Here is an 8,721-nt window from a genome sequence, read left to right as displayed (position 1 = left end):
ATTAAGATTCGTGGAACCAGAGTCTTCGTGGTATAAGCTAGAATCAATTGGTAGCACTCTTGAGATCCGGAAAGTCTAAACCTTGTCTGTGGTATTCCGAGTAGGAGCTGGGAAGGGGTGATTGTGACAAGCTTCAAACTCACAAATGCCGGGCGCAGTGACAGTGTGCAAAAGGATCAATGGATCCTATTCCAACACGAGTGAGAACCGACAGATGATTAGCCCTACAGAACCCGTAGTTGGACCATTTTCACTGAAAGGACGGATGGTAGCCATTGACAACGGTGATCCACCAACATACAGCTTGCCATGGAAGGAACCTTGCGTGCATGAAGAAGACAACAGTAGGAAAGCAGAGATTCAGAAGACAGAGCATCTCCAAAACCCCAACATGTTCCTCATTACTGAATCACAAGTACTTTTTATTTCATGTTATTCATTCTTCATAAACAAAAATCATTCTTATTATTAATCTCCTGACTAAGAGTTACAAGATAACCAAAGCTTGCTGGTGCACAAAATTGTGATCATCAATGGCGCCATCAACATGGTACGCTCAATTGCAATCTCAACTCTTTATCACAACTTCGCACAACTAACCAGCAAGTGCACTGGGTCATTCAAGTAACAAACCTTATGCGAGTAAGGGTCGATCCCACGGAGATTGTTGGTATGAAGCAAGCTATGGTCATCTTGTAAATCTCAGTCAGGCGGATTCAAATGGTTATGGAGGATTAATGATTAAAAGATAAATAAAACATAAAGTAAAGATAGAGATACTTATGCAATTCATTGGTGAGAATTTCAGATAAGCGTATGGAGATGCTTTGTCCCTTCCGTCTCTCTACTTTCCTACTGTCTTCATCCAATCCTTCTTACTCATTTCCATGGCAAGCTGTATGTTGGGCATCACCGTTGTAAATGGCTACAGTCCCGTCCTCTCAGTGAAAATGTTCAACGCTCTCTGTCACAGCACGACTATTCATCTGTCAGTTCTCGATCATGTCGGAATAGAATCCAGTGATTCTTTTGCGTCTGTCACTAACGCCCCACAATCGCGAGTTTGAAGCTCGTCACAGTCATTCAATCCTTGAATCCTACTCAGAATACCAAAGACAAGGTTTATACCTTCCGGATTCTCTTGAATGCCGCCATCAATTCTAGCTTATACCACGAAGATTCCGATTAAGGGATCCAAGAGATATCTTCTCAATCTAAAGTAGAACGGAGGTGGTTGTCAGGCACACGTTCATAGGTGAGAATGATGATGAGTGTCACGGATCATCACATTCATCAAGTTGAGGAACAAGTGATATCTTAGAACAAGAATAAGCCGAATTAAATAGAAGAACAATAGTAATTGCATTAATACTCGAGGTATAGCAGAGCTCCACACCTTAATCTATGGTGTGTAGAAACTCCACCGTTGAAAATACATAAGAACAAGGTATTGGCATGGCCGAATGGCCAGCCTCCCATAATCTAAGAACTAGACGTCCAAAGATGATCCTAAGATCTAAAGTGATCAAAAGATTCCAGGATGTAAAATACAATAGTAAAAGGTCCTATTTGTAGATAACTAGTAGCTTAGGGTGTACAAAATGAGTAAATGACATAAAAATCCACTTCCGGGCCCACTTGGTGTGTGCTTGGGCTGATCATTAAAGCTTTCATGTGTAGAGACTTTTCTTGGAGTTAAATGCCAGCTTTTGTGCCATTTTGAGCGTTTAACTCCCATTCTTGTGCCAGTTCCGGCGTTTAACGCTGGGCAGTCTTAATCTGATTTGGAAAGCTGGTTTGGGCCATCAAATATCGGGTAAAGTATGAACTATTATATATTGCTGGAAAGCCCAAGATGTCTACTTTCCAACGCAATTAAGATCGCGCCAATTGGGCTTCTGTAGCTCTAGAAAATCCACTTCAAGTGCAGGGAGGTCAGAATCCAACAGCATCTGTAGTCCTTTTCAGCCTCTGAATCAGATTTGTGCTCAGGTCCCTCAATTTCAGCCAGAAAATACCTAAAATCACAAAAAAATACTCAAACTCATAGTAAAGTCCAGAAAAGTGAATTTTAACTAAAAACTAATAAAAATATAATAAAAACTAACTAAAACATTCTAAAAACATACTAAAAACAATGCCAAAAAGCATATAAATTATCCGCTCATCACAACACCAAACTTAAATTGTTGCTTGTCCCCAAGCAACTGAAAATCAAATAAGATAAAAAGAAGAGAATATGCAATGAATTCCAAAAACATCTACGAAGATCAGTATTAATTAGATGAGCGGGGCTTTTAGCTTTTTGCCTCTGAACAGTTTTGGCATCTCACTCTATCCTTTGAAATTCAGAATGATTGGCTTCTATAGGAACTCAGAATCCAGATAGTGTTATTGATTCTCCTAGTTAAGTATGATGATTCTTGAACACAGCTACTTTATGAGTCTTGGCTGTGGCCTAAAGCACCCTGTCTTCCAGTATTACCACCGGATACATACATGCCACAGACACATAACTGGGTGAACCTTTTTAGATTGTGACTCAGCTTTGCTAGAGTCCCCAATTAGAGGTGTCCAGGGTTCTTAAGCACACTCTTTTTGCCTTGGATCACGACTTTATTTTTACCCTTGCCTTTTGGTTTAAAGGGCTATTGGCTTTTTCTGCTTGCTTTCTCTCTTTTTTTCGCACATAATCTCTTTTTTTTGAATTCACTACTTTTTCTTGCTTTAAGAATCATTTTTATGATTTTTCAGATCCTCAGTAACATGTCTCCTTTTTCATCATTCTTTCAAGAGCCAACATTCATGAACAACGAATTCAAAAGACATATGCACTGTTCAAGCATACATTCAGAAGTCAAAGTATTGCCACCACATCAAAATAATTAATCTGTTATAAAATTCAAAATTCATGCAATTCTTCTCTTTTTTTATTAAGAACATTTTTAATTTAAGAAAGGTGATGGATTCATAGAACATTCATAACTTTAAGGCATAAACACTAAGACACTAACGATCATAAGACACAAACATAGATAAACATAAGCATGAAAATTCGAAAAATAGAAAAATAAAGAACAAGGAGATTAAAGAACGGGTCCACCTTAGTGATGGCGGCTTGTTCTTCCTCTTGAAGATCTTATGGAGTGCTTGAGCTCCTCAATGTCTCTTCCTTGCCTTTGTTGCTCCTCTCTCATGATTCTTTGATCTTCTCTAATTTCATGGAGGAGGATGGAATGTTCTTGGTGCTCTACCCTTAGTTGTCCCATGTTGGAACTCAATTCTCCTAGGGAGGTGTTGATTTGATCCCAATAGTTTTGTGGAGGGAGGTGCATCCCTTGAGGCATCTCAGGGATTTCATGATGAGTGGGATCTCTTGTTGCTCCATCCTTTTCTTAGTAATGGGCTTGTCCTCATCAATGAGGATGTCTCCCTCTATGTTAACAACAACTGAATTACAGAGGTGACAAATGAGATGAGGGAAGGCTAACCTTGCCAAGGTAGAGGACTTGTCCGCCACCTTATAAAGTTCTTAGGATATAACCTTATGAACTTCTACTTCCTCTCCAATCATGATGCTATGAATCATGATAGCCCAGTCTATAGTAACTTCGGACCGGTTGCTAGTGGGAATGATTGAGCATTGGATAAACTCCAACCATCCCCTAGCCACGGGCTTGAGGTCATGCCTTCTCAGTTGAACCGGCTTCCCTCTTGAATCTATCTTCCATTGAGCACCCTCTTCACAAATGTCTATGAGGACTTAGTCCAACCTTTGATCAAAGTTGACCCTTCTAGTGTAAGGGTGTTCATCTCCTTGCATCATGGGCAAGTTGAATGCCAACCTTATATTTTTCGAACTTAAATCTAAGCATTTCCCCCGAACCATTGTAAGCCAATTCTTTGGGTCCGGGTTCACACTTTGATCATGGTTCTTGGTGATCCATGCATTGGCATAGAACTCTTGAACCATTAAGATTCCGACTTGTTGAATGGGGTAGGTAAGAACTTCCCAACCTCTTCTTCGGATCTCATGTCGGATCTCCGGATATTCACTCTTTTTGAGTTTGAAAGGGACCTCGGGGATCACCTTCTTCATGGCCACAACTTCATAGAAGTGGTCTTGATGCACCCTTGAGATGAATCTCTCCATCTCCCATGACTCGGAGGTGGAAGCTTTTGCCTTCCCTTTCCTCTTTCTAGAGGTTTCTCTGGCCTTAGATGCCATAAATGGTTATGGAAAAACAAAAAGCAATGCTTTTACCACACCAAACTTAGAAGGTTTGCTCGTCCTCGAGCAAAAGAAGAAAGAAGAGAGTAGAAGAAGAAGAAATAGAGGAGATGGAGGTGGCTTTGTTTTTCGGCCAAGGGGGAGAAGTAGTGTGTAGATTGTGTGAAAATGAAGGAGTGAAGATGGGTTTATATAGGGGTGGAGAGAGGGGTAAGGTTCGGCCATTATGGGTGGGTTTAGGAGGGAAAGTGGTTTGAATTTGAATGATGAGGTAGGTGGGAATTTATGAAGGATGGATGTGAGTGTTGAAGAGAATGGTGGGATTTGATAGGTGATGGGTTTTTTGGGGAAGAGGTGTTAAGGTGATTGGTGAATGGGTGAAGAAGAGAGAGAGTGGTGGGGTAGGTGGGGATCCTGTGGGTCCACAGATCCTGAGGTGTCAAGGATAATTCATCCCTGCACCAAGTGGCAGGCAAAAATGCTCCTTCTGCCAATCCTGGCGTTAAACGCCGGGCTGGTGCCCATTTTTGGCGTTTAACGCCAGCTTCTTGCCCATTCCTGGCGTTAAACGCCAGTCTGGTACCCCTTTCTGGCATTAAACGCCCAGAATGGTACCAGACTGGGCGTTAAACGCCCATTTGCTGTCTTCACTGGCGTTTAAATGCCAGCAAGTTTTCCTCCAGGGTGTGCTATTTTTCTTTCTATTTTTCATTCTGTTTTTGCTTTTTTTCAATTGATTTTATGACTTCCCATTATCATCAACCTATAGAAAACATAAAATAACAAAAGGAAAATAGATAAATATATCATTGGGTTGCCTCCCAACAAGCGCTTCTTTAATGTCATTAGCTTGACAGTGGGCCCTCATGGAGCCTTACAGATACTCAAAGCAATGTTGGAACCTCCCAACACCAAACTTAGAGTTTGACTGTGGGGGTTCAACACCAAACTTAGAATTTGGTTGTGGCCTCCCAACACCAAACTTAGAGTTTGACTGTGGGGGCTCTGTTTGACTCTGTTTTGAGAGAAGCTCTTCATGCTTCCTCTCCATGTTTACAGAGGGATATCCTTGAGCCTTAAACACAAGGGATTCTTCATTCACTTGAATGATCAATTCTCCTCTGTCAACATCAATCATAGCCTTCGTTGTGGCTAGGAAGGGTCTGCCAAGGATGATGGATTCATCCATGCACTTCCCAGTCTCTAGGACTATGAAATCAGCAGGGATGTAATGGTCTTCAATTTTTACCAGAACATCCTCTACAATCCATAAGCTTGTTTTCTTGAATTGTCTGCCATCTCTAGTGAGATTCTTGCAGCTTGTACCTCAAAGATCCCTAGCTTCTCCATTACAGAGAGAGGCATAAGGTTTATGCTTGACCCTAGGTCACACAAGGCCTTCTCAAAGGTCATGGTGCCTATGGTACAAGGTATTGAGAACTTCCCATGATCCTGCCTCTTTTGAGGTAATCTCTGCCTAGTCAAGTCATCCAGTTCTTTGGTGAGCAAAGGGGGTTCATCCTCCCAAGTCTCATTACCAAATAACTTGTCATTTAGCTTCATGATTGCTCCAAGGTACTTAGAAACTTGCTCTTCAGTGACATCTTCATCCTCTTCAGAGGAAGAATACTCATCAGAGCTAATGAATGGCAGAAGTAAATCCAATGGAATCTCTATGGTCTCAGTGTGAGCCTCAGATTTCCATGGTTCCTCATTAGGGAACTCATTAGAGGCCAGTGGACGTCCATTGAGGTCTTCCTCAGTGGCGCTCACTGCCTCTTTCTCTTCTCCAAATTCGGCCATGTTGATGGCCTTACACTCTCCTTTTGGATTCTCTTCTGTATTGCTTGGAAGAGTACTAGGAGGGAGTTTAGTAACTTTCTTACTCAGCTGACCCACTTGTGCCTCCAAGTTTCTAATGGAGGATCTTGTTTCAGTCATGAAACTTTGAGTGGTTTTGATTATATCAGAGACCATGGTTGCTAAGTCAGAATGGCTCTGCTTAGATTTCTCTGTCTGTTGCTGAGAAGATGATGGAAAAGGCTTGCTATTGCTAAACCTGTTTCTTCCACCATTATTGTTGTTGAAACCTTGTTGAGGTCTCTGTTGATCCTTCCATGAGAGATTTGGATAATTTTTTCATGAAGGATTATAGGTGTTTCCATAGGGTTCTCCCATGTAATTCACCTCTTCCATTGATGGGCTCTCAGGATCATAAGCTTTTTCTTCAGATGAAGCGTTCTTAGTACTGCCTAGTGCAGCTTGCATTCCAGACAGACTTTGAGAAATCATATTGACTTGCTAAGTCAATATTTTGTTCTGAGCCAATATAGAATTCAGAGTATCAATCTCAAGAACTCCTTTCTTTTGATTCGTCCCATTATTCACATGATTCCTTTCAGAAGTGTGCATGAATTGGTTATTTGCAACCATTTCAATGAGTTCTTGAGCTTCTGCAGGCGTCTTCTTCAAATGAAGAGATCCTCCAGTAGAGCTGTCCAATGACATCTTGGACAGTTTAGACAGACCATCATAGAAGATACCTATGATGCTCCATTCAGAAAGCAGGTCAGAAGGACACTTTCTGATCAATTGTTTGTATCTTTCCCAAGCTTCATAGAAGGATTCACCTTCCTTCTGTCTGAAGGTTTGGACTTCCACTCTAAGCTTACTCAATTTTTGAGGTGGAAAGAACTTTGCCAAGAAGGCATTGACTAGCTTTTCCCAAGAGTTCAGACTTTCTTTGGGTTGTGAGTACAACCATATCCTAGCTCTGTCTCTTACAGCAAAAGGGAATAGCATAAGTCTGTAGACCTCAGGGTCAACCCCATTGGTCTTGACAGTGTCACAGATTTGCAAGAATTCAGCTAAAAACGGATGAGGATCTTCCAATGGAAGTCCATGAAACTTGCAATTCTGTTGCATTAGAGAAACTAATTGAGGCTTAAGCTCAAAGTTGTTTGCTCCAATGGCAGGGATAGAGATGCTTCTCCCATAGAAGTCGGGAGTAGGTGCAGTAAAGTCACCCAGCACCTTCCTTGCATTGTTGGCATTGTTGTTGTTTTCGGCTGTCATGGGTTCTTCTTCTTTGAAGATTTTTGTTAGGTCCTCTACAGAGAGTTGTGCTTTAGCTTCTCTTAGCTTTCGCTTCAAGGTCCTTTCAGGTTCAGGGTCAGCCTCAACAAGAATGCTTTTGTCTTTGCTCCTGCTCATATGAAAGAGGAGAGAACAAGAAAATATGGAATCCTCTATGTCACAGTATAGAGATTCCTTGAGATGTCAGAGGAAAAGAAGAATAGAAGGAGAATGTAGAAGAATTCAAACTTATCAGGAGGGATAGAGTTCGAATTGTGCATTAAGGAGGAGTGTTAGTCCATAAATAGAAGGATGTGAGAAGAGGGGAAGAATTTTTGAAAATAAATTAAAAGATTTTTAAAAGAATTTTGAAAATTGATTGATGATTTTCGAAAACTAAGAGTGGGAAAGAAATTAAGTGATTTTTGAAAAAGATTTTAAAATTAGAAATAAAAAAGATATGATTGAAAACTATTTTGAAAAAGATGTGATTAAAAAGATATGATTGAAAAACAATTTAAAAAGGTTTGATTTTTAAAATTAATGACTTGGCTAACAAGAAATTTAAAAGATATGATTCAGACATTAAACCTTTCTCAACAGAAAAGGCAACATACTTGAAATGTTGAATCAAATCATTAATTGTTAGCAAGTATTTTTGAAAAATGGAAAGAAATTGATTTTGAAAATATATGATTGAAAAGATATGATTTGAAAAAGATTTGATTTTGAAAAATTATGGAAACTTGAAAAAAATTTGAATTAAAAACAAAATCTTCCCTCTTGTGCCATCCTGGCATTAAACGCCCAGAATGGTATCCATTCTAGCGTTTAACGCCCAACATGCTACCCTTTTGGGCGTTAAACTCCCAACCAGTGGCCCTGGCTGGCGTTTAAACGCCAGTTTTCCTTCTTCACTGGGCGTTTTGAACGCCCAGCTTTTTCTGTGTGATTCCTCTGCTGTATGTTCTGAATCTTCAATTCTCTGTATTATTGACTTGAAAAGACACATATTAAAAATTTTTTTTGAATTTTTAATAATGAGGAATAATCAAAATGAAACTAAGATCAAATAAACAATGCATGCAAGACACCAAACTTAGAAATTTGTATACTACTGACACTAACAAGTTGAGAATGCATATGAGAAACAACAAAACACACAAAACAAGAGAATTTAAAGATCAGAGCAAGTAAATCATCAAGAACAACTTGAAGATCAATGAAGACACATGAAAAATGCAAGAAGAACAGAAACATGCAATTGACACCAAACTTAAAATGAGACACTAGACTCAAACAAGAAACATAAAATATTTTTTTAATTTTTTATGACTTTGTAATTTTTTTGGATTTTTCAAAAATTATATGGAAAAGAAAATAAAGAGATTCAAAATTTTTAATAAGAATTCCAG

The 8,721-nt window shown here is 39.6% G+C and overlaps 1 non-coding gene across 1 annotated transcript; it reads left to right on the top strand.

Moving 5' to 3' along the window:
- Window positions 1-6,797: 6,797 nt before the first annotated feature.
- LOC112805115 (small nucleolar RNA R71) lies at window positions 6,798-6,901 on the top strand. The gene has a single exon (XR_003203724.1). It is a non-coding gene; the product is annotated as a small nucleolar RNA R71 (small nucleolar RNA).
- The last annotated feature ends 1,820 nt before the right edge of the window (window positions 6,902-8,721 follow it).

This window comes from Arachis hypogaea, chromosome 5 (assembly GCF_003086295.3).
Source record: "Arachis hypogaea cultivar Tifrunner chromosome 5, arahy.Tifrunner.gnm2.J5K5, whole genome shotgun sequence".
Classification (NCBI taxonomy): domain Eukaryota; kingdom Viridiplantae; phylum Streptophyta; class Magnoliopsida; order Fabales; family Fabaceae; genus Arachis; species Arachis hypogaea.
Note: the sequence above shows the minus strand (reverse complement) of the source record. Positions and strands in the feature narration are given on the sequence as shown.